The sequence below is a fragment of the Ostrinia furnacalis genome, unplaced genomic scaffold, assembly GCF_004193835.3.
Source record: "Ostrinia furnacalis isolate ACB-3 unplaced genomic scaffold, ASM419383v2 OfSCF7339, whole genome shotgun sequence".
NCBI lineage: Eukaryota > Metazoa > Arthropoda > Insecta > Lepidoptera > Crambidae > Ostrinia > Ostrinia furnacalis.
Window position 1 is genome coordinate 91,611 of NW_021137578.1, and position 26,326 is coordinate 117,936.

General features: G+C 36.6%; 1 non-coding gene across 1 annotated transcript; it reads left to right on the plus strand.

Annotated features, from left to right (window-relative positions):
* The first annotated feature begins 8,361 nt into the window (after positions 1-8,361).
* TRNAI-AAU (transfer RNA isoleucine (anticodon AAU)) lies at positions 8,362-8,435 on the plus strand. Its single transcript has one exon. It is a non-coding gene; the product is annotated as a tRNA-Ile (tRNA).
* Positions 8,436-26,326: the final 17,891 nt, after the last annotated feature.

Below are 26,326 nucleotides of genomic sequence, written 5' to 3' on the forward strand. Positions count from 1 at the left end.
CACTAAAGGCGGGGCCTACCCACTAAAACCCGACGGTTTCCACCAGAGCCCTGAGAAACGGAGCCGCGAGTTATTGTCCTGCTTGGACATTCGTCCGCAGCTCCGCCTCAGGCTAGAGGTTCGCTCACGAGCGAGCCTCTCTGGCTTCGAGGAAACCCCCAATCCCCTCCTCCAGTAGTTTTTTATAGAGGTTTTTTCCTCGCGGCCCTGGTAAAACAGAACCCCCGGCCCGCCGTAGCGGGTTACGGTTTGCTCTATGCCGCTGCTCGGTCAGCTCTGCTGATCAGAGAAGTACCGAGAGCGGCCCCCCAAAGAATGGGCCCGGGCAAACGCCCCGCCAGCCCCCACCTGTGGGGGTTTTTAAAGATGTTCCCTGCATCGTGGCCCGGGCAAATGCCTCGACGGCCCCCGGCCCACTCAATTATTTGTGGGTTACGGGTTGCCCGACAGGCCCGCCGAGTTGACGAGACCTGCCGCGCAGGTGAGAAGTTAGCCGCCCGCGTGAACAGATCACGCGGACGTTGCCCAAGGTGCACCACGAGGAGGTCCCTCACCATCGCACCCCAAATAAATGTTTAACTACGTTTACCTAGACTACTGCGATACAAGATGAAATTGATAAATGCATCGTTATGTTAGTATAATAATATTATTAAAAGCTTAAATTAATTGAAAAAATATTAAAAATCGTAAATAATGCATCATGAATAAATTTTGCTATTTTTCTACACACTGTATAAACGTGACATTATAACTTAACGAAAAATTGTACACAATGTAAACGTGAAATAAATTTAATTTAGAACAATCTCATTTCTGAAGTTTGCAAACTGTTGAGGAATCAAATCGGCGACATGTAATTTCACCCATCCAACTCAGGCATGACAAAAAATAAAGTAAGAAGACAAGAATAAACCCTCTTACAAAATAATAATGTAGACCCTTTTTATGAAGGACTTGCAAGTCATTTGAAACGGTACGTCGCTAAATCAAGTAGGAATATACGTTGTTTTTATTTTTACAGCGGAGTGAAGCATGATATTCACGGAGAATTGCCGATAAAAGTTTTTCCTCAAAGAGAAAAAACCTGCAGATTCTACTTACTGCAGTGAAAATAGAAGCATTTTGATACTTTTGACTATGAAAACAGTGACGTCACTTACTAGTAATAACATTTTATAAGTACCACTGTTGTTGCATACATTTGACAACTTATTTACATAATGGTCAAAGAACCTTGATTCATGCTATAAAATATTCCTAATGACAAACTTCAAACGGTAATTAATTAAAGAAACATTTTTTTGCGACCTCAGATAGAATAAAAGGACAATGGTCGTATTCTCACAAGAAATTCTGATTTTTACTGCACAGAGGCCTTGTTTTCAAGAAAGAAAAATGAAAAGTGGCCATAATTTGCTTTCTAAACAGCATTCAATTACGTACTGCGATTTCATAACACCTTAGCAGCGAATAAAACTGTAGTAAAAGAAAATGAGAGGTCATTATATTATACTGCTCACGGCCGTAGAACTAGGCAAAATTATACACTCCATGAATCCTAGCTAAATTGAAAGAAAATTGAAAATACAGCAAACAAAACATCCTCGCTTAGGCCCAGAACACGCGGTAAAACGCGACTGCAACGAAACTGCAACTTCTAGTTACTTTTGAGTTGCATCCAAGTTTCTGCCATAGATTCCGTTGAGAGACCACACATGATGCGACCAGTATGACCAGTTCAAATCGGTTTCAAACTGGTCGCGTCATGTGTGGTCTCTTAACGGACGCTATGGCAGAAACTTAGATGCAACTCAAAAGTAACTAGAAGTTGCGTTTCACCGTGTGTTCTGGGCCTTATTCAACACGCAATGCTGGATCTAAAGTAAGTAGGTAATTAATGTAATTAAAAAAGGAAGCTTATTTAGTTAAGGTCCGCTTATCTAACTAGACGTAGAAATAAACAACGATTTTTATCTTGCACTTGACTTGAAACCATAACTCTTAACCCTTTGGCCTGTTTTCAAATACACAAATACGGTAGTAAACTTGAAAATGGAGTAGGAACGTAAAATTTACATGGAAATGGACTTATTCAAGCACCACGGGTAAATGACTTGAAGGACGATAGAATCAAGGTTAGTTTAAGTTTATGCCTCGTGAGTGAATTGACTACTTGCCATCTCTTTTATACTATATCAGGTGGGACGGAAAAGAGTATACGTTTAACCCTTTTACAGGGTCAGGACATAAAAAGTGCGCTATTCATACAATAGAGCCAGGTAGTCGACTCATCGCTATGTCGCTACTATGTAACCCTATCTTATGTTCCTCCTCTAAAGTTCGTTGATTTAGGTATTTATGATCTTTAGAAATTGTGTTTTATTTGAATACTACTTTAACACCCATAGTCACAAACGATGCTTGCTTCAATGAAGCAGCAAATCAAACGCACAGCGTTGAATAGAGCTCTGTGATTGGTTCGTGTGTGACCCTGTGCGTCCACGCGCACTGTGAGACCTCATAGTAATGCTTGTGAATACGGGCGTTAGGCTCGTAGGCGAAGGCCACAGTTGCCCTAAGTATCCATTGAACTAAAACAACTACTTAAATGTAACAAAAAAAAGTGTTTTGTATATTTGTAGGTTCTGTTAATATGTGAATACAATACAGTGTAAATATACAAGTTGGTTGATTTATTAATAAATCCGTAATTGGTCCTGTAAAATTAATAAGAAACCTTATTAATTTTATAGCCGATAATTCTTTAGTAAACGCCGGTTCTAACAATAAAGTAATAATTTTAACGCCTCGTTGTAATCGGATGCTTGAATTTCTTAAAATAGCTAATTGGATTATGTTAATTAAAAATATATGACTCTTATTCCTTGCTAATAAGGCCTTGACCTCCGCCCTCTCATTTACGCCCTCACTTGGAATTGAAGTTTCCTGGATGGTATTAATGAAAAAGAAAAGATAAATGAAGAACGGAATTCAATTATTCACTTTGAAACCGTATATATAGAAACATTTTTGAAGGTTTCAGGAACACAGATGTTTGTTTCTTTAAAAACCTTCTTCGGATTTATTTTTATGGATTTCGATCTAACACAAAAAATATTTTTTTCTTCAAAAGTGTCAACACTATAATATTAGAAATGACGGGGATATGAATATTTTCGTGTGAAACGTACCCACAAACAATATACCTGATAATAGGTACAGTCAGCGTCAAATAGTTCATGACACCCAAAGTAGTCAAAAAGTTCGCAACGCGTCTTTGTTACAATTTGAATGGGGTTGTGTTGTCAACTTTGGGTGTGACGAAGCATTTGACGCTGAATGTATACAGGGTGAAATTAGAAAATCTTTGAATGCAGTTCTATTTGTTTTCCAAAATTAAGGAATGTTTCCTTTGAGTAAAATTTTCTATCTACAGTACTAAGAGTACTTTCCCTCCAGGTGGCATTACAAAATTCTACCCTGTATAAATTTCATTTATACGAAGATTTACCTACTAAGAATAAGAAATAAAACAGTCATTGAACAAATAAATAGTTCACTGATATAATTATCATAGCAAACCAACTCGTAGTTCACTAGCACGCTTCCATTGTTCTACACTGCAGTGTGCTGCAGTCTTAAAAGACCTAACCCCCAAATATTTACCGCAGTATTTCAGTACAAAAAACGTTGAAAGTAACACGGTATTTTATTAAGCACGTAACGAGTAGCGACAGGTTTGGTTGCGTTTAATTTGTTTGCGGCATGCGAAATCATAGTCACGATATTGGTGAACCGACAGCCCAGTGCGAAATCCGGTGTTTTCATCTCCCTCACACATTACTAGCAAACAACTACAAGTTAAACATCGATCTTCTAGTAAGATTCGAGTAAACTTCTGTTTCGTAAGGCAATTCAGCCTGTATGTAAACATTTTAAAAACTTTATTTATTTATTTATTTTATTTAAACTTTAATGCTAAAATAAATTTGTACATAAGGCGAACTTAATGCACTAAAGCATTCTCGACCAGTTACCTTTGGGTTGAGCAGAAAATAAATTTGTTTGGATGATGATGATGCTTTATGGATGAAGAAACTAAAAATAATACTTAAATGCATCCGCGATTGATTTATTAGGGTTATTACAAAGCTAGACAGAGAATTGCACCTTGCACCTCAGCCTAAGTCTATGATTTAGGTACGTTGTATATTGTATAATGCCATTATATTTTATTACTTCATGCCTTTCAACAACTAGGTAGTTCTTTTACCATATTCGGTAATACATTCCCTTTAATACAATAAGTTAAACTCGCGTTAATCACTAGTCTATTTAAGAACCTCTTAGATTCCTATCTCCCTCTTAATTCTACTTCCAATTACCTTTATTGCGATCTCCTTGTTTAATTACAGATAGAAGATATATTAGTATTAATCCTGAGAGTCCGCATTGCGTATTACTGAGGCAGCTTAGCAGGCTAAGGTAAACTTGATTTGGTACTTGGTACAGACAAAAGCATCAAGACTATATTTTTGCTGCAAAATCGTTCTTATATTCAACCACGTAAGGTACCAGTGTTGACTTTCATGTGCCGTCTGTAATGAATCCACCCGTTTGGAGTAAAAGTGGAAAATCTTAAAGCTAAAGGCTGTTTAAGTTACTTAGAACGGTCAGATTCTACTCAAGTGAATGAGCTTAATCAACCTTTACTAGCTCTATGTAACACTCATTCCTGGTTCAATTGTTAGAGATTAATAATTTGGGAGTAGGTACGAATTCCTTAAACGACCTTATAGTATCCTGTTATTATAATATAACTGCATAATTTATTCCCAATATAGGTTATTGTAAAAAATAGGTAAATAGGTATTGACATTTGTAGTTTGTCTAACAAAAATATGAGCCCACTCTTCAGAAACCGAGAAATGACTGTAATTTATTGATTTTGTAGCGATTTAACATCATCATCATTAGAGTTACAGTTAGAGAATATTCGTATTCACGGTTTTAACCTTTATTTTTAAGATAAAAGACATCCCAAATCTAAATATATAGCTCAAAGGTGACTGACTGACTGACTGACATAGTGATCTATCAACGCACAGCCCAATCCACTGAACGGATCGGGCTGAAATTTGGCATGCAGGTAGATGTTATAACGTAGGCATTCGCTAAGAAAGGATTTTACGAAACTCCACCCCTAAGGGGGTAAAACGGGATCCACACGTACAAAGTCGCGGGCGGCCGCTAGTACTTCATAAGTCAGCTGACGTTTATAATATAATTTAAAGCCCTTTACCCTGCTCTTTTAAGATATTCGACACCCAAAATACCTACTTTATAAGTCAGCTGTCGTTAATAGACCATTTTCAGAGAGCCATTACCCCAGTAGTAAACAAAATCTAGTTACGAACTTTCTACAGCAAGACAGATTTTCATCTTGACCTTCGCGTTACATTCTGCCCGTAATATAATATTTAACTTTCTCATTGTAACTCTAATTCTTAGAACACACGCACATTTTATTAGTGGGACCTTTTCATTTTTTATTTTAGGCAAAATTGCTTTGGCCCCGCCTTATATCATCAATAATACTTGTAAATGGGGTGGGGGTGTGTTTTGAGCTCGTATAAACTACTGCTCATTAATTTCTGAGTGGCATGCGATACGCGACTTTGGGTGACGTGAAAAGTACCTGGAAAGAACTCAGGGGTTTGTGAACTACGCCGGATTGAATGACCGAGTTTGGGTAAGGTTATGTGCCATTTTCATAATATTTTTATTCGAGTTCAAAAAAGGAGGAGGTTCTCTATTTCTGAATTCAATTGTCTATGTTTTATCACTTAAAAAGTATTCCCTAAATAAGGGTGACGACGCTTTATTCAGAAAAGTATTTTCACTAGTTATTAATTTATGGAAAAGCTAATGAATCGGTTTTTCCCAAACACGAATGAAGACCTTATTCGAAAAGTAAATTCACCAGTTTAACTTTCAATTCAATCGTCCACTTATATTGAAATGCTTATTTATTTCGGAACTTCAATGAAGCAATTGTCCACTTTAACAAAAAAGAACGCGTTTTCATAATAAAAATGGATTACGTGAAAAATGCGATTGAATACGAGTACTTTAAAACGCTGCTAAAATACTGAAATAAACCTTGGTAACGTCAAAAACCAGAGATGTATTTTTATTTAATTTTGTTAAGCCTTTGATCATGACACTGTAACTATACATATAAATGATTTCTTGTTTTTTTTGTTCTGTTTGTATTGAATGAAGTGAAAATACCCCTCTTTTGATATTGTGATTGCCATTATTTATTTAAAGTCACTGTCTATTGTTTATTTTCGACATTTTTATTTTTTGTTTTCCTCTTCTTCTACTATTTTTCCAGTGTTATTAATTTAGTAGCTCTTATGGTAGGTAATATTAATTTTATTATTGCCGAAAGACAGCTGTAGCAAGTTCAAAACTCGCACGAAGTATAATTTTCTCTAATGTTTGTCTGACTAATTAAGAATCAAACGAACTTACCTGTGATGTTTGATATCTAATTATACGAGTGTCTTGACCGAAGATGATTAGCTTAGTGTAAACCAGATAAGGTTCAGAAGATCTTATGACCTGGCTAATGAAATCCAAGAGCTGCCGTGAGATTTTAGCTTTGGAAAACGTTAGGTGAAACCGCATTCTTAACTGTAAGCTCCCAGAAGGAAAGCAGCTAAAAGGATAACCTAGAGAAACATCAGTTGCACAGGTTTAAAATTATGATGGCGTTGGTATATCCTTGGTAGCTTGGAGAGTTAATAAGATTGTGAATCGGGTATCCAGCATTGCTGGCAAGAACCTCACATCCGTAGTAAAGTAGAGTTGACAAGTCACAAAAGAAACATTACTGTAGAGGGGCCTTTTAGAGTAGCAGAATATTATCATCACATGGGAGGACCTGATGGACCGCGTAATGGTACATTATAAGATTAAACTGCGTAGTAAACATTGACACATAAACCTCTCTTACCCCCTACTTTTTGGTACGATTTTACACCATGATGCACTTCTGCAACACCATGTTTTTTTCAAAAATAAATACTTTTTTTTCAAGTGTGTTTTTTTAAACTATTTTTCCCATCTTCTATATACCTCATACGACCTGTTTTTGATATAAAAATAATAAAATACGTTCTTGCGCCGTAAAGGGTTAATTGATACTTCCACCATCGATATGTATTAATCTTTTTATAGGAACACAAACAAACAATACACGACTTACTAACAAACACCCGTATTCACAAACGATGCTTGCTTATGTGAAGCAACAAATCTAACGCACAGCGTTGAATAGAGCTCTGTGATTGGTTCGTATGTCACCCTGTGCATCCACGCGCACTGTGAGCCCTCATAGTAATGTTTGTGAATACAGGCGTTAATTACTTATTCCGGATCGCGGCAAGACTACCAAATACCCAGCTGTTACAAGCACATCAAGCTAATGTACCTTACACCGTTGTAATACGGTCTATTTTCGCTTAAACAATGCATAGTCCACTGTACATATTCAAGAGGACCCACTGGTGTGTAAACAGGACACAAAGGAAGCGAATAATTACACGCATTGTGTATGCACATAAATCCGTCCAGTGATTTATAATGCTGTGGGAGACAATGGAGGAATCATTACTATAATAAATAGGTTATTTAGCTATTTTGTAACAAATAGGTTAGTACAACACCTCCCACGACAAGCACTTTCAAACGTATGCATCCCCACTTCCCAAAAATGCAGACACATTTTTGGGGTAAAAACCTTTCCTATAATGAAATGAAGTTTAGAACTAGGATTTTAAATGGTGACAATATTGGTGGGAAGTGGGGATGCATACGTTTGAAAGTGCTTGTCGTGGGAGGTGCGATTTATTTGATGTCGAGTATAAGTACTTAGTTCGTGAACACCTCTTTGTTACGGTTGCGTTGTCAACTTTCTGACCTACACTTCTTTGGGCACAGATTACTAATAAGTTTGCTTTGGGTGTCACGAACTATGACGCTGACTGTACATATTAATGAATATTTATTTATCACTACTGCCGTGGCTTTTCTGGTCTAAAAGTTAGCACTACTTGGTCTGTCATGTTCAGAAAAACAAAAGAAGTCTGAATTATTAAACAAAAATAATATTTTTTTTTTTTCATTTTCTTGTAGTTGAGGATTATCTTGAAATGGATGGCATTGCATTTTCATGGAAAATACCTACCTGCTGAGCTTATAAACGATTCAAGGGATTTTTTTCAGCCTATTGACAACCTAGAAAGTACACGTTGGGACAAGTTGTGTAATTTCGCCTGCTCCGACATCGGCCCATTAGCTCAGTTGGTTAGAGCGTCGTGCTAATAACGCGAAGGTCGCGGGTTCGATCCCCTCATGGGCCACTGATCTTTTTGTTTTTATTTTAATTTGTCATAATTTATCTACATTTATTTTTATTTCATGTATCTTAATTAATGAATGAATAACATTTTTTTTNACGAAGTATAATTACCTATCAGACTTTAACAGAAAAAAGTAATTACAAATAACTGCTAGAAATATTATTAAAAAATACAAGCGAACATATTGATGGACAGACTTCTACGTCATTACGGCTATTACAGCAGTATTTTATGTTAATCTTTAGGACCATTAGTATGGTGTAACATACCCCGGTATTATGTAAAATAATTTCGTGGTTCCATAGTAATTACGGGGGTATAATAACACAGTGACAATACTGACGTGAGTGGTTCAGATTTCAATACAACTCTACATATACCTAGTATGCTTCCTTTTTTTGTGATCCAAAGTTTTATCCAACAGTGGATTATGTAAAACAAAAAAAATATTTGCTTTGCCTCTTTACTATTTCTATGACAAACAAAAAAAAAATGTCTCGAAGTTTTGATATATGAAATTTCTAGAAAACGTCTATTTTCTTCTTCTTCTGCCTCGCCTTATCTCGTTACTCGGCTTCCCCAATCATGCGCCGCCATTTGATTCTATCTTGAACGTCTTGTTCATTTAGTTCAAATAATATTTTCATGTTATTTTTTTGTCATTCTTTAACCAGGTGGTTTGGGGTCTTCCTTTGCCCCTCTTTTTTGTTTCTAGAAATTTTTAGAAAACGTCTTAAGTTCAAAAAACGCGTTGAAAACGTCATAGTTTCATCAAAAATAGTAAATGTGTCATAATACGAGTATACTGTAATAGTTTTTCAGTATAGCATCGATCCCTAAAGTTTCTAATTATGGAAGATCTGACACTTATTTTAACAAGAGAGTTACCCATTAATCTAACTCCCATATTCACACACGATACTTGCTTAAGTGAAGCAGTAAATCGAACGCACAGCGTTGAATAGAACTCTGTGATTGGTTCGTGTGTCACCCTGTGCGTCCACGCGTACTGTGAGACCTCATAGTAAAGTTTATGAATACGGGTGTCATTTTAACAATCTAGTCTTACCCATGAATCTAAGTTCAATGAAATCTGCAAAAGTTTCAATCATTTGATTAAAAGGCTATACATACCTTAGGTTAAACCGAGATTTATACACGTGCTGTATCTTTAAATAAACCAATCTATTTATAGGTTATCACATTACTCACCTTATCACTTCACACCTACATACAGGAAAATCCTCTTTCTCAGAAGATATAAATATAGCAAGGGTCAATGAAGGTAGGAGCAGATTGTTCCTCGACACGCACAGCAAATACAGCCTAATTGATTGATTCACAACATTCTCGTATGGAGAATGTTTACACCTTTCTTGGCAGTAACGTCTGATTAAGATCTTCTGCTTTTTTAGCACGTAGGTTATATTTCCCGACGATCTGGTGAAGGTCGCGGGAAGAACCTGGATGCGGGCAGCGCAGGACTGATTGTTGTGGAAACCCTTGGGGGAGACCTTTGTCCAGCAGTGGACGACATTTGGCTGAAACGAAGGTTGTATTGCTGAAAGCTGGGCTTGTAAAGGTAGACGCGAAGAAGTGACATGCTGTACGGAGTGACATGGTCACCATGTTGATCAAACTTCTTAAACAGATTAAGAAGTGTCATAAAGCAAAGATTTGACAGTCAGCATTTTTACAGACATTTTTTAAAATAAATATGTATATCACAGAAATACCCAGTTACTATAACTGATAACCGTTCCGTTTCCATCGTTTATTTTTATGTTCAGTAAAGATAAACTTAAAAATATTTTATCTATACAATAGAGTTTTATGTTCACCCATTTCATAGTCTTTATTTACAAAAAGCCAACGCTTAAGCTCTCAATACGACTACGTATGAACAAAGCCTCGTAAATATAGTAAATACATACTCTAAAACGAATTTGAATATTAATTAGACCATAGTATTCTCTAAAATGTTTACACTTTTCAGCTTATGTAAATTCACTCCCCGAGATACGTGGGTGGGCTTATTTCACACAATAAAATATTTCGACGCAAAACAGGCCTAAACATAGCAAGAACTTGACAAACTAACCCATTATTTTATATGCAGCTGCAGAATCCTAAATTAAATTCCTCTCCAACACGCACTTACTCGTGCATGCAAGAAAAACCTGCGCAAAAACTGCTCGCTTCATTATACCGGTGCTCTCTTGTGTTGTACTGCTTTCACCTTTTGGTCGCTTTTGGCTTGACCTGTTTACCTATATCGCATGTGTTAGGGCACAAAAAAGCTCGACGAAGGTGCGCGTGTCGTACAATTCTGTCCGGCTCAGAATGTACGTTACAGACCTCCGAATGTCATTTTCTTGTTTTTAGGCGTGTGGTGTAAATGTGCTAAGATAGCGAACCATTAATGAGTCCATCTATAGCTGTCTGACATGGAACTTAATGAAACAAGTGACGGTAGATTTCACGTAACTACGTTGTTATTCTGCTACTGCACGGCATCGTATCAGTACTTACTTAACACTTTACATGTCCAAAGGCCACAATGCAAAGATTCTCGTGTTCCTTTCACTGTGGCTATTAACAGGGTAGTTTAATGGTAATTTTTTGTACTGTTTTACAACGTTTCGTGTTAAATATTAAGAAATGAATGCATTTTCTGCTTGAGAAATAATCTAAAATATATTTTATAGAGTCTCGACACAAAGTAGAGAAAATATTTGTGTTGTGGCAAAGAAGCATTGTATACTGATTATATAACTTTGCAAACACAGCAACCTTATGTGATACCTGTTATTTTGTAACAAAATTAACTTATTTAGACCTACCGTCCGTACTGTAATAACGTCTTGACAAAGAATTACTTAACACTCTACCTTAATACTTTACCTTTTCATAGTTTCAAATAACGGAGCATCTAATAACTGCCTTAATATAACCTTATTTTGAAAAATATGCAGTTCATATTTGAGAAAATACCCCAAAATGTTAAACTACACGCTTATTCCTCCCTCATGGAGATCGTAAGAACATTGTCATAGCCCCGTTTATAAGTAACACCGCTTCATAAAAGGCTTACGGAGATAAACATTTGGATTCAGCGAGCTTGCGGACTACGATCATATTTTTGACTTCATATGTTTTTCATGACACGTCGCGGGCAGTCGTAAACACCTGCAAACTTAATGAGGGTCAGACTTAGAGAGTACATTATACTTAGTTACATTTGGAAAAGTCCAGGTTTATTTAACGAATTTACTTTCTTTGATATTAGACAGAATGGCTGGCGTAAATTGCATTAGATGAAATGTGACAGTGACATCAACAACAATGTTGTCTACTTCTGAGTGAAGTTATTATTTAGTGTAGGACTGACATAATTATGTTTACTTTTGCTAGTTTACTGCTCTTAGTTTATTCAGTTGGAAAAATGACTCAAGTAATCAAATTACAGTCAAGTTTATTCTCTGAATGCTATAATCATTTAGGTAAGATTTTTTTGGTATTTTCCCAAAGGATTCAGTAAAATCCAAACTCAGTTTAGCTTTTATCTTACGGTGAATATTGTAAAGCCTTAAACTCGAGAGGATTACTCGAGATCGCGGAGAAATATCCAAGAAACAATGCACTAAGAAAACAGATATTAAATGGCGTTAGTCGCAAAAGGTGAAATTCCTTTGTTTGTTTAACTGAAGAATATAGGTACAATTTCACATTTAAAAAGCGCTTTAAGCAGAAATTTTACATTGGGAATGATTAATAAAACATAAATTGCTTTAATCGGGGTTTTGAGCGTGTGGCTTACCATTATTCCTTTCACATGCTGATTGACTATTAAGTCAGAATTGTTTTTCGCAAATTTTCATTGTTTGCATGGTTGGATTACATTTATTTTATCACAACTACAGCTGTTACAATACACTTTTAGTTACTTAACCCTTAAACAACCCGTGAATCGAGACACAGTAGAATGCAATCGTTATAATTCAGGTACTTAATTATTTACTACAGACACATCCATTGACTTAGAAAAGTATAAAATGACTCCTGCATATACCAATCTTTTGACCTTTTGTGGAAAATTCATAAATAAAAGTTCAATCATGATTGGTATGGTATGTACCGGCACTACCGGCAGTCAAAAAGACCAGAATATTGAATATTCATTTCAAACCATTTGTTACAGTGGAGACTTTGTTTCACTACTACCCAAAAAAGCCTGTTACAAGCAAACGGGACAGCAATTCCCAAAAAATACACCTCCAATCTATCGGCCGAGCGTATCACTTACTCTTGGCAGGTGCATCATGTCCGTGAAACAAGTAAAAAAGGTGGAGGCATGAAAAATGTTATCGAGCGTGCCATGGAAGGAGCCAAACTGTACCCATAAATTGTACGGGCCGCATACTGCCCGTCCAGGAAGCGGCTGCCTGATGCGGTCACGCGCGTCTCAGTTGTTTTGCACAATTTGTTTGCATAAGGGTATTATCATAGTTGTGGTTCACACTGTGTAGTCTTGGCACTATAGAATGAGCTAATTTTCCAAGCCAAAGAATCATTCATGAGAATCCTAGTCCCATGAAAACCTTTGTCTAGAAGTATTTCTCTATAATGGTAGGATAGCTGGTCCTCGCGCTGCTTAAGTGAGAGAGCCAACATTAGGAAAATAAGATCTTACTGTTTTCAATGTTGGCAATTAAGCATTTTTTTTATCCACAACGAGGAAGCTCTTTGCCTCTATCTCACCTGATAGTAAGTGATGATCAGGCCGAAGGTGGTAGCGAGCTTCACCTGGAATCCTCAACCACGGAGGAACTGGCTATCTTACCTCTAACTGCCGGATATCAGCTATTCAAAAGTATATCATCAGAAAAGCGTTCGAACATGCTTTGAAACTTCGTCGATTGAAGCTGGTAGTATGAGTCTGTCTTGATGAAATAACTTGTCCCATTGCCCCAGAAGTAGAAGTGCTGACACAATGTAGAAAATAATGGAAAGGAAGTCTGCCTAAAAGACTATACGAAAGTTTGACTCGATGATGATGATACAGAACTGAGTAAGAGCAATTAGAAGCTCTAGAAGTCAAGAAGTTCATCCAACTGAACAACTTCTCAGGACAGTATAAGTTACGTTACTAATCAGGACGTGATTCTACAAGCAGCCGCAATCAAAAAGTGCAAAAACCATTGAGAGTTGACTGAAGAATCGTAGAGTTTTCAATGCACGCGTTGAGTCATTGCTCCGCTCGGCACATGTTTGCGAATCAGGACTGTGTACAGGCCCTAACAGAAGTTTCTTTTGAATTCAAATAAGTGCGCCGCTTACAAATTACTAGCAGACGCGTAACATCTGTCTTACCGTAGTCACGTTTGCGGGAAAGTTCTGGTTTGTATTAAATATGCATACAAACGAACGCATAACGCTGTTGTATGGGGAAACAACGTTATGAAAAAAATTTTGTGTTTTTGTTTTTATGTAATACGATAGCAAGGAAAATACTGTGCATTTTATGTGTAATGTAATGAGTGTTACTTTGCAAAGTGTACTCGTAATGAAGAATAAACTTATTCCAGCCTTAGGCAGTTAGGTTTTTTCAAGTTTATTACTTTAGAACTTAAAATACTTAATTGATGTTACAGTTGACATCATCAAAGATATTTTGATAGCATTTTCATCAACTTTGTTTGAGGGTGCAGTTGTGTATTTTAAAGACTGATCCCCTCCAAAAGTCAAAAGCCCTCGATAGTGTCGTGGCTATTTTATATAACACTTGTGTCCAAGTATTCTCTAGCAGCCTTTAACTTGCTGATCCATCGGGATACTCGTCTTCATTATACTCGTATTGATTTGAATTCAATACTTATGTTCGAATTACGTACTGCTCTACTACAGATCTACTGGAATATTAGACTATTTATTACTGAATACTTGTTCGAATAATGTCAAGCACACTACATAAATCCGTCCGTCCAACAGGAAGCCCGGCGTCTGGCGTGACGGGCGCGGTGACGCGCGTGTCGGCGGTGGTGAACGGGGACGCGGAACTGCCCTGCGACTCGCGCCCGCCGCTGCGCAACGACAGCCTACTGCTCGTCGTCTGGTATAGGGACGACAACCCTGTGTACAGGTGAGTTCATCTATACATAATTTTATTTTCCTTAATTCAAAAACAAGTGAAGTGATCGTGAATCTCAACGTCATAATATGAGAGAGAGAGAGAGTGAGATTTGAGGCCGCCCTAGCGCAACGAATAGCTTGCTGCTGCTTGCTTGCTGATCGTCGTCTGGTATAGGGACGACAACCCCGTGTACAGGTGAGTACTTTTGGATGACGTGATTTGTGACAGTTTTCATTTTATTTTTATAAAAATGAAGACGTAGATAAACGTACCCAAACTGCTACCGAGGCGACTGTGACTCGAGACCGCCCTAGTATGACGACAGCTCTGCTGCCCGTCGTCTGGTATAGTGTGAGACATAAGTCTCACACTATACCAGACGACGGGCATAAGCCTGTGATAGGTATTTGCATACCTGTAGTAAATATACTGCTCGTTTTATTCTTTATGTTGTAAACTATAAAATATTTTGCGAGGAAACTGTGATTGGTAACGTCTTTCCACGGCAAAATCTGACCCAGGCAGACGGAGCCCGTGGTCGTTCAATCCATAAATAAGAATGTATTCCTCTTTCCTGTTTAATATTATTTTTATAAATTCTACAAAATCCTCAAACCAGCTTCATCCGCCAAACGTTTGTATAATTCAAGAAATCCGCAGTAAAACGTTCAAAAATAAACGTGTGCTCAGAAATTCTTTGAACTTTACTCTATCGAGACGTTTTGTATGCGGTTTACTTACCTGCCACTCTGGCTCTCATATGCCAAGATTTTCGATATTTGGAGAGAAAACTAACCGTCAGTATTGTTGATGTTATTTTTATTGGTATTTCAATATCGAATTCAGTATTTATATTCACTATCATAAAACGAGAAAGTAACAAAAAGATTTATTTATTTTGCTGTAATCTTAGCTCTTTTACTGGACTTAAACATAAATCAATGTCTTGGATACATTCTTTTAGCTTCAGATATTATGTGTATATATTTTAATGTGTGTCCAGTATTTATGTTTCAGAAGTGACTGTGTATTTCACTTCAGCGGTAGCAAGTCAACCTTTAACCTTGAGCCTATAAGGCACCCAGATTACAGCACAGTGCAATCATGGAAAATAATAAGTTAGTTGAGACTTAAATATCCAAAGATATTTAGTTATCTTTTCTTTGAAGTTTTCAGTGAATGTAGAAACCAATGATTTCTATAGTATCCATGGTAATAGTTACATTATCAAAATGTTTTGCTTTGAATACCTTATCCCTCTTTAAAATTAAATCCAACTGAATCACTATCAACGCGACCAAAGCCTTTGAGATACAAGCATCTTTTAACAGTATAAATAGCATAAAATCTTTAAACGATCGAGCACAAAAAGAGAATACATAAATCTTTGAAAATAGGCAAAAATCTAGCACAAAAACTAACGACACAATACCTTTATCTATGAGTATAAAATAATGTAGGCACTTCGAATTGGGTCAAAAGTACACAGTGATACAGAAAAGGGCTTATGAAATTTACTGCCGACCTGTCCGATGTCCATAGTTTTATCCCTGTGTTACTACTATTTTGCCCTTTAGTTTAGATCCCTTAACCCTTTCGGAGCCAGTATAATATTTGTGACATACACAACGAGAAAAGGCATTTTAGAAATAAAGTGTTTCATAAAAGAGCATGGTAAATATTAAAGCATATTAAAATTCTTTAAATCTTTTTCGATTTGGAATTTTGTGACGTGGCCTGATAAAAGTTATTATTTTAATAACATGTGCCCTTAACTTACTCAATGACATGCAAAAACGGTAACTTCAATTTAATAAAGTCACCTTAACAAGAAAATCATTGTTCTTTTATTAGTATTTATTTAACATTTCTCATTTGATTGATCCTTCGAGCCGGATTAATACAAACGAAAATAAATCCACTTTTAAAGAAAATAAATACCTAAATTAAAAATAGCAGTATAATGATAAAGAACATAAAACAATAGATGAAACTAAGAACGTTTTAGGCTAGACACAAAGATAATAGCTTGAGCGAGAGGGTAACTAACTGTCGCCCACAGGACTTGCCTGGACATGACTGGGCCTGTGGTTTCATTCACTACACTGAATCATATTTGGCGAGTATAAAATTTATGCAGATAAATACTTACCCCAGTACTATTTGTTGAGCTGAGATTAGAAAGAAATGCCGTTTGTGTAATAATAATAATATGTTTTATGTTTGTATTTTGACAAAACGAATTGTCGTTCAAGTGTTCAGTGAAAAACAACTAGCTGCATTGTGTACAGATATAACAAACTAGCTGACCCGGCGAACTTTGTTCCGCCTTAATGGCAATAAATAACGGGATAAAAAGTATCCTATGTCCTTCTCCTGGATCTAAACTGGCAATTTTCAGCTAAATCGGTTCAGCCGTTCTTGAGTTATAAGCGAAGTAACTAACACGACTTTCTTTTATATATGTTACGGCTAAAGATAGGTGTGAAAATAAACTTAAGATTAGCCGGCTAAACTTAAGTTTAGCTTCGAGAAGCAGCTAAAGTTCGATAACATGTTAGTTTGCGTCATGATATTCCATCTTTAGCCGGCTAATGTGCACATTAGCCAAAACGATACGGCTAAAAATGTATTCGATGGGCGCGCCAGGCCGGCGGAGGGCTTGAGGGGGCGGTGGGGAGACAACGATTAGCTCCATATTATTTAACAATTGTGACTAGACATTGTTTTAAGTAATTAACACTGAAGAAGTTTTATTTTGTTTTATTTTGTAATTTTAAATACCTACCTACAGAAGATTCTGTAATGACCAAATGGTTCCTTATTACTTTATTTTAATGATTAGGTACCTAGATATTGTTTTATGTAATTAATATTTTGTTATTGTAATAATTGTAATTTTGAATACCTACATAGGTACATAAAAGTATGTGTAATGAAAGTGATTATTTTTTAATAAATTTTTCGTGTCAAAATAGTAAACATTATTACATTGTTTCCTTTTCCATTTCCTTCTACATTTTTAGCCAAGGGCCTGCGGTTACACTTAAGTTTAGCCGGCTAAAGATAGAAGAAACTAACATTAACACCTCGTCGAAGATAAACTTAAGTTTAGCCGGCTAATCTTAAGTTTATGTTCACATCTATCTTTAGCCGTAACATATATATATATATACGATCCAAGAGTGCCTTGCCTATATTTTAAGCTCATACTCGTACATAAAGCCTTCAAGGCACAAGAACCCGTAGATCGTATCAGCGCGTCCCCTTTAGTGAGATTCTTATCAAAAATATTTTGATTCAACAAACAAAATAACGATGACTCCGTTCTCAGATACAATGTTTGATAAACCTAAATTGAACAAAGTCAGACGCCTAAAATCCGTACTGATATTATAAATACAATAATTAACTTTTAAAAAAAATAAAACCGACTTCAAATGCGTGAACACAAAAAAAAAACTAAAAATTAAAAATATTGCGTATAAAAAAGTTCATCCCCAATTTTCCACCCTTGGGGGTTGTTTTTTCTATTATTGAATTTAAATGGGACCACCCTTGAGGTATTACCTATACGCCGAAAAAAGATTTGTTGAAATCGGTTCATAATTGGCGGAGTTATCGCGTAACAAACATAGAAAAAAAAAAAAAAAAAACATACGGGTCGAATTGAGAACCTCCTCCTTTTTTGAAGTCGGTTGAAAACAACTCTGTCTGTTACCTTTCGACGCTTATACCACTGAACATTATTTAGATTTGAATTTGATATTTGAGACGATTGAATTTGAGACGATGGCCGTTGGGGCAGGAAACTTCTCGAGTGGCGACCACGGGCTGGAAGACGTAGCGTGGGCAGGCCTCCTACTAGGTGGACCGACGATCTGGTAAAGGTCGCGGGAAGAGCCTGGATGCGGGCAGCGCAGGACCGTTCATTGTGGAAAACCTTGGGGGAGGCCTTTGTCCAGCAGTGGACGTCATTTGGCTGAAAAGAAGAAGAAGAAGAAGAAGAATTTGATATAAACATTCAACATTTTTTATCCCGGGCGTTTTGAAAAAAGGACCCGCGCAAGAAAGTCTAAGGCTGGGTTGCACCATCTTACTTTAACATTGACAAACGTTAAAAATCTGTCAAACTCCATACTTACAAAAAACACCGGTTATCTTCATAGTTACCGTTATAGTTAGGAGGTGCAAACTCAGCCTTACTGTGACAGACCGACAGTCACTTAGATGAAGCCGCGGGAAAATAACCTAATGCTTAAATAGATTCACGCCCGTATTCACAAACATTACTATGAGGTCTCACAGTACCCATGGACGCACAGGGTGGCACACGAACCAATGACAGAGCTCTATTTAACGCTGTGCGTTCTATTTGCTGCTTCACTTAAGCAAGCATCGTTTGTGAATGCGGGCTTCAGACGCTTAGGTTGCAAAAATTAGAACACAAACTCATATCTACCTAGTGCCCATTGTGTAGTCCGTCAGCCCACATACAATCTACGCCAGCTCATCCGGCTAGCTCGACCGCTGAATAAACTACATAACTGAATTATGTACCGCAAAGATTCGGGGCAGAGGTGTTTGCACCTTTACAACGCGAGCTAATTCGCACTTTATTGTGGTGACGGCCATTGTACTCCTCATTAGGTTTTCCAGTTTACTTTGTTATGAGCCTTTTAGTTTGTAATGGAGTGCAAATATTTTAGCCCCAGAGCTCGTTCCGAAAATGACGTAAGTAAGCGTTGGATGAAAGATGTGTTTAAATCCTTATTTAAATACCGCCTGCTCTCTTAAATTGAATGAAAATGGAAAAGGGGCTGTATCTAGTTGAGTTATATAAACGCCTTTTTATTGGACTGTGATTGCTCTTTTTAAAATAGTCTTTTAATATTCGATTTGACAACAAAGTTTAAGGCTGAGTTGCACCACCTAACTTTAACGGTAACTATTACGATAACCGGTGTATTTTGTATGGAGTTGGACAGATTTTTGACGTTTTTCACGGTTAAAGTAAGATGGTTCTCTAAGTGTGGGTGAAATATGTATTTTCGTTAATCAAACGATTGAGAATTCATGCCATAATAGCATTTGAAAATATGTTCTGATTCTGTCTACAAGCTTAGTGTCAGAACACTAAGCTTGTAGATGTAATTTGTACATACACAACTTGATTTGACATATTGCAAACAAATACAAATAATGTAATACATACTGTGTGATTATTATTATACGAGTACACTTCATAATAAATCGAGATGGATTTAGCTCACTTATTTAGTTTTCTTTAGTTTTCTACAATGCAATAGCAAAAGACTTATCTCCAAACAAAGACTGCAGCTAAAATAAAACGAAATGAAAAGATAGTAGAAATGCGTTAGATTACTATCCAGATACAGAACGATAATTATGTAGTTTCAATTCAAGTTGGATCTTATCTGCAGAGCGTGCCAACGTTAAGCTGGCTTACACAAGGAGTTTTTAAGGCTGAGTTGCACCACCTGACTTTAACTGTAACTATAACGATAACCGGTGCTTTTTATATAGAGTTTGACAGATTTTTGACGTTTGTTAAAATTAAAGTAAGATGGTGCAACCCAGCCTAAGAAAGCTTTTGAACGCAGCGACCTTTTAAAATATAATTTTAATATTATTGCTTGAAATAAAACCAGTTTTATCCAGAGATCTCCAGAGATACTCTTCTAGTATTCCGATTAAGTAATTTATAGAAGGGCAGAAGGGGGAATAACATCTGAAGTAGATAACTTTAACCCACTTTTCACAAATTGTTATTAGAAATCTTTGGGGCAAATTCTAAATCATTATTAAGCTGATACACGGAATCTGTGTTCCTGGTATTTTCGGATGACTTATTAAGTGGCAGTTGGCGCCTTCGTAGAACTGTTAGGGCAGAAATATTCTTCAGTATCAGGAACCAGAAAATTTTATGTAGATATCAGGCCTCCTACTTGATGGTCCGACTAGTGAAGATCGCGGGAAGCATCTGGATGCAAACAACATAGGACTGGTCGTTTTGGAAGTCCTCGGGTGAGGCCTTTGCCCAGCAGTGGATGCCACTAGGTTAAACCGAACAACTTATAAATTATGTAAACCATATTCCTCCTGAATCACTAGGAAAAGAGCGAATATTTGACAAAGCAAGCAACAAAATCCAGAAAAGTTCTTCAGAGATTCCGAATATTCCTATATAGAATACTACAGAACATTCCAGAGAGCGAATACCGCATCAAATATCCAAAAAATATTAATAATGTAGCAAGTATGTAACGTTATATTTTTACAGGTACAGAAAGATCCGGTTGATTATAACGAATCCCGTCAAAAAGGGTCCCTCTTCGTTGACCCAAAGTTCGTATAGCATAAAATTCATCGCAAACTCATGAACGCAAATAATTTCTCGTCCCTTTTTATATTATACGGCATGTATTATGAAAACGGTTATACAGTATACATTTTTTAATCAACTACAAAAAGAAACATCTTGTTAGGTCGTCGCTTTTGTCATGATATCACATTGAAATTCAATGATTCGTATCTTTTGTAATAAACAAAGATAATTAATTTAAGGCTACAACATTATCAACAAATTAATTGCTTTGTAACGGATACCAATTTCTTAGAAAGTAATAATTAAACATTTCTACAAATTACACTAATACCTATCCCGTTTAACGGATACTTGTTAGAATAGGCGCACACCGTCGATTTTTAGTTGGCCGATAGTTGTGCCTGATTTTAATTTGTATGAAGAATCGGCCAAATCGAATCGGCGTAGTGTGCGCACTCCCATACATGCCCATACTGATCAACTGCCCGACTAAACTATCGGCCAACGAAAAATCAACGGTGTGCGCCTACTTACTCTTAAAGAAGTACTATTGGGGACTCCACTGCCTGCTGACTTTTAAAAATATTCGTGTAAGCGTATCGCACCGGACTGGAACTATGCTTGTCACAAAATGGGTGTGCATTTTTTAGAAAATAATATTAGTCATTTTGTATTACACAAACTTTACAGAACAGTTAACCCCTCGAGCTAAGTTAACATTTTATATGCTTGTATTACGAGTGGGTTTACCATTACACCAATACCACAATAGTCAAGCGGCGATGAGGTTCTAGCTATAATAAGACTCTATTTCAATGAAACTAAACGGCAGATAAATAGTTAATATTCCTACCTATTCACAAAAACCGTCAACCGCAAACCCAATTGACGTATTGGCATCACGTCAGTTTCAATATTATTATCCGTTTCACTTAACGTTTCGCTTGTCAGACCGCGATACCCTAAGCGGGTGAGACAAATTAACAGAGGTCCCTATAGGGATTTGTCGCTTGGTCACAGCCTGGATATAAAGAACAGTTCATTTATTTCACGTTTTAGTTTTTTTATATGCATAACAAGGCAGGTATTTGACCACAATCGCACCTGATGTTAAGTGGGTAGCAGTCTAGGATGGTACATATCTGCCCTGTAAGTGCCTATTCACACTCGCCTTGAAGAGGCCCGAATTATAGTTTTCGGGAAAGACAGCAGCAGTGATTTAGGTACTTAGAGTACTTACAGCTGTACAATATTTAACTGTTTCTATATTCTTCTGATTATAATCATTTTAGGTTAGCTATTTCTGGAACCACTCAACCTCCACTGGTTGGGTTTCATTTAATACTAAATTTTAATTTAAGGGCTATATTACACCGGGACACCATGGCGGCGCAACCAGTCGCTCTATAGAGAGTTACTCACCTGGTGTCCATTTGGTTGCGCAAAGCTGCATACATTTTGTTGGTAGCCGCGACTGGTTGCGCCGCCATGGTGTCCCGGTGAAATATAGCCCTAAATCCTAGTGTAACAAGAGTTGCAGTACTTGCAGTGGAGGGAAAGAGAGGTAAAATTAGTCCCTTCCAATTACAGCTAGGTAATAAAATGGAAATACCCTGGTAATTTTAAAGGGATTAAACGAGACTAATGAGTATATCGGCCTAATTTAATGTAATGATGTTCTTTAACTGCGCTCTACCAGTAAAAGGTTTGTAACAACATCATCTGTTATGTAACTAGAATTTACCGTTCTACATACCCTATGTCTTACTCCGTTTTCCGAAATACTTAACGTGTAACCGTTTACGGGAGGGTCACTTTTGCCCCGATGAATACGTTTATCGTGTCTTTGGGTCGTGTTGTGTGTAATTATTATCGTTATTCCCCCCGATTGCGTAGTTACCGAGTTTGTTTTGCTGGGCGTGTAAGTGGTATGGCTGCTTTTATTGCATTACGTAATCGTCCGTTTTGACCTACTTTTGTGGGACAAGCTAAAAGTAGTATTATGTCTGGACGAAGGCCTCTGTCAGAGTTATGTCACATCTTGCGATGATAATTCAGTAGGCTTGTCCATTTTGGACAAGCCTTGTATTATAACAACACTTGTATTATCGTTAAAGTATCGTTACAAAAAGATACTTTTATAAATCGTATTATTTTGAAACTTTGATTTATCAGCAAATAGGATGAATAGTTTCGAACTTGCAAAAATGAGACAAGATTTTTTTAGTTTTGACTAGCTAATTCGGCGAACATCGTACCGCTTATGATCATCTGAAGTTTAGTAATGTAGAATTCTATGGTAAAAAGATTTTTTCAAATGGGTCTGAAACTGGACCCATTTGAAAAAATCTTATTGAGCCTATTCAATACAAACAATCAAATATTTCCTCTTTATAATATTAGTGTAGTCTAGCGTTAAAAAATTAAGAAAAAGGGCTTGGTGACAAACCTTCTAAAACAATTTTAAACGGCTAAAGTCTTCCCCTGACAAAACCTCTGAATGATTTAAGAATTAGGTCGCAATAAAAATCCGTTGGGCTTCGCAAACGTCAAATCAACGTCACTCTTGCGCCACTCATTCGTGATGAATTGATAAAGAGCTTTTGATTTCTCAGTTTTTATGTTCATAAATAAAGGGAATCTTCCATTTAGCAATCAGGTGAAATATCTTTGGGTTTTATTTGAAATCGTATTTTTGTTTTCATTTAGAAGAGATTATAAATAGGTACCTATAACTTTCTTTTACCTTAAAAACTTGACATTCACTGGTTGGGATTTTATTGGCGGTCAAGCTGTAGATACTGGCTACACAGGAGTTGCAGCGGTGGGAATAGTCCTGTTTTTACCTTCAAAATATACAGTTTCCTAGTTACGTCACGCGTTGAGGCGATCGCTAGTCTAGTACGTATTAAACATTTAATTTTGTAGATTGCTCTATATTATACTGGAAAAAATGCAGAAGCACACGAAGTAAAATGTTATTTAACAATAGAAGACGAATTGCCATGAGAACCATCAAGCCTAAGCTGAAAGGTGTTTTGTATTTCATTCCAGAACCCTAAAACCCAAAGCTATTTAAAAGCTAACCAAAAATATTTGGCATACCACCCCGTCACGCACGCAACCCCCATATTGTATTTTGTCAGCGGCACCATAAAAGTCATAAATAAAACAACGTTTGTATCGTTGTTAATACATTTTTACGTTTTCTCTTCAACCGCCAGACAGCTGGCGTTAGCGACATTTTTGATGGATGAGCTGGTCTTACGATGCGAGACATACATCATCCTAACACCCCATAAAACCCGACCCGGCTATATTTGTGTCTGCCCGTATTTATTTTTGATAACAAAATTATAGTTGATAGATTGCGGTATCTTGCAAAATCAATATCGACAAATGAGAAACGACGCGTTCTAAAGATGAAACACGTTACTCGCGTCGCGCAGTCGTATTCACAATCAGAGACAACACGTGTCCTGCCGGGCCCTAGCCTAATGCGCGCCGTGATAAAATCTTATCGATAAATTTTGACGATAAAATATATACGCCTACAGCGTAAAATCGATAAAATGGCGCGATAAAAGCTTATCGCGGCGCGCATCCTAGGCTTACTGAAGATTATACTTAGGTACATTTGTCGCGTCGCGTAGCTTTACATTGCCAGTCATCATCGATATACCTTTTTACGCTTACACTTATAGCATCTCGTAGCTTTGCACCCTTGACATGTCATGTCGATTAGCTACGTTTTGTCGCATCGCGTAATGTCTTTCACTGCGACCCATTCTCTTGGACTTCGCATTGGTTCAGAAGAAAAAAAAAATAAGGTACTGCCAACGAAAAGACAGCTTTTCAATTTACAATGTCATATTAGAGATTTACAATACCATTTTACAGTTTATCTGTAGCTGTGGCGATTTGCCTCTCCCATTTTTAACCGACTTCAAAAAAGGTGGAGGTTCTCAATTCGAGTGTTTGTTTTTTATTAATTAAGTTAAACATTAATTATTGTAAGTAATTTTGAGAAAATCTATTAATATTCACTAGCTAATATCTTCATCAGGAAACATCGTTCAACAATCCTTCCTTCACGCTAATATCATTAACTTGAGTATTATTATGGCTGAGATAATTCACTCAATTATTAACAAAGATTACAAGGAAGCGTGCGATACACACGATACGATAACCTTAATGGAATAACATGTTAAATTATACAGGGTGTGCTAATCAACCCCAATTTGAACGAAGTATCTAAGATTTTAATGAGGGAACGCCGATTGAGAAATATTTTAAGTTTGGTAATAAGGATGAGAAATCTTCAGCAACAATTTTCAGGAACCTACGTGATGACGCTTACTTGGCTAGGGGTGTCTTTTATATTGTATGATATGAATGGTAATAAGTACATATTTTATGGTCAGATTACCAACTTAAGACCTAACTTATAGATATCGCTAAATTGAGAAATAACGTCTCTTTATGTTTTTTTTTGTAGAAATATATTTAAAAAATATCTGATTCTACTAAAAATGATGACGTAAATCCTTTTATAGTTTACTCTGTTAGAAGTCCCTTTACCAATCATTTTTTCAATGGTGTTACATAAAATAAATACCTAGACATACAGATTGAATTTAAATAATTCAATACAGAAACAATAGAGAGACATTAATTTTGATAAAAAATCTTACAAAAATCCAAACCGAAATATCGCCAATATAGTTTCTCACCCTTAAAATCCGAACCGAATATTGTACTTGACGTAACAACGTGAATATTGCGGAGCTTTAACGTTATTGCCGAATTAATTTGACCTCGTAATTCCACAATATTCCTTGATAACGAACGCGTATTAAGTTGTCACGCGTATCAGCGGTGATGGATACTGTGCGCAGTAACGTACAATTTCTCACTAAGCGCAGCTATCAGCATTTGAACGTTCAATTTAGATTTTTTTGGCACGATTGTGTTGATTTTTTTAGTTCTGGCTATAGATAGGTACTAAATAAAAGTGACTTTGCAAGAAAATAGTGTACCACATTATGACGGTTCAACTCAAGAAGTTGAAACGGAAAAATATTGAGAACTTATTCAAACTAAGAAAGACGCTTTTCGTGGTTTACAAAATAAATAGTCTTGCTTATTAAAAAAATAGTAAATTAATGTGTGTTCTATTAGTTGATATTTCTAAAGTTTAGACGTTGTACTTAGGCAAAGTTGCACTAAGTTACTTTCACCGTAACTTGGACAATAACTGGTGCTTTATGGAGTACTTATGACATTTTGACGTTTGTTAAAGTTAAAGTATGATGGTGCAACTCAGCCTTATTTTATCGATTTTATTTGAAACAAAATAAACAAGGGTATCAAAATCATGCTGAGAGCTTTATTTCAACAGAAACA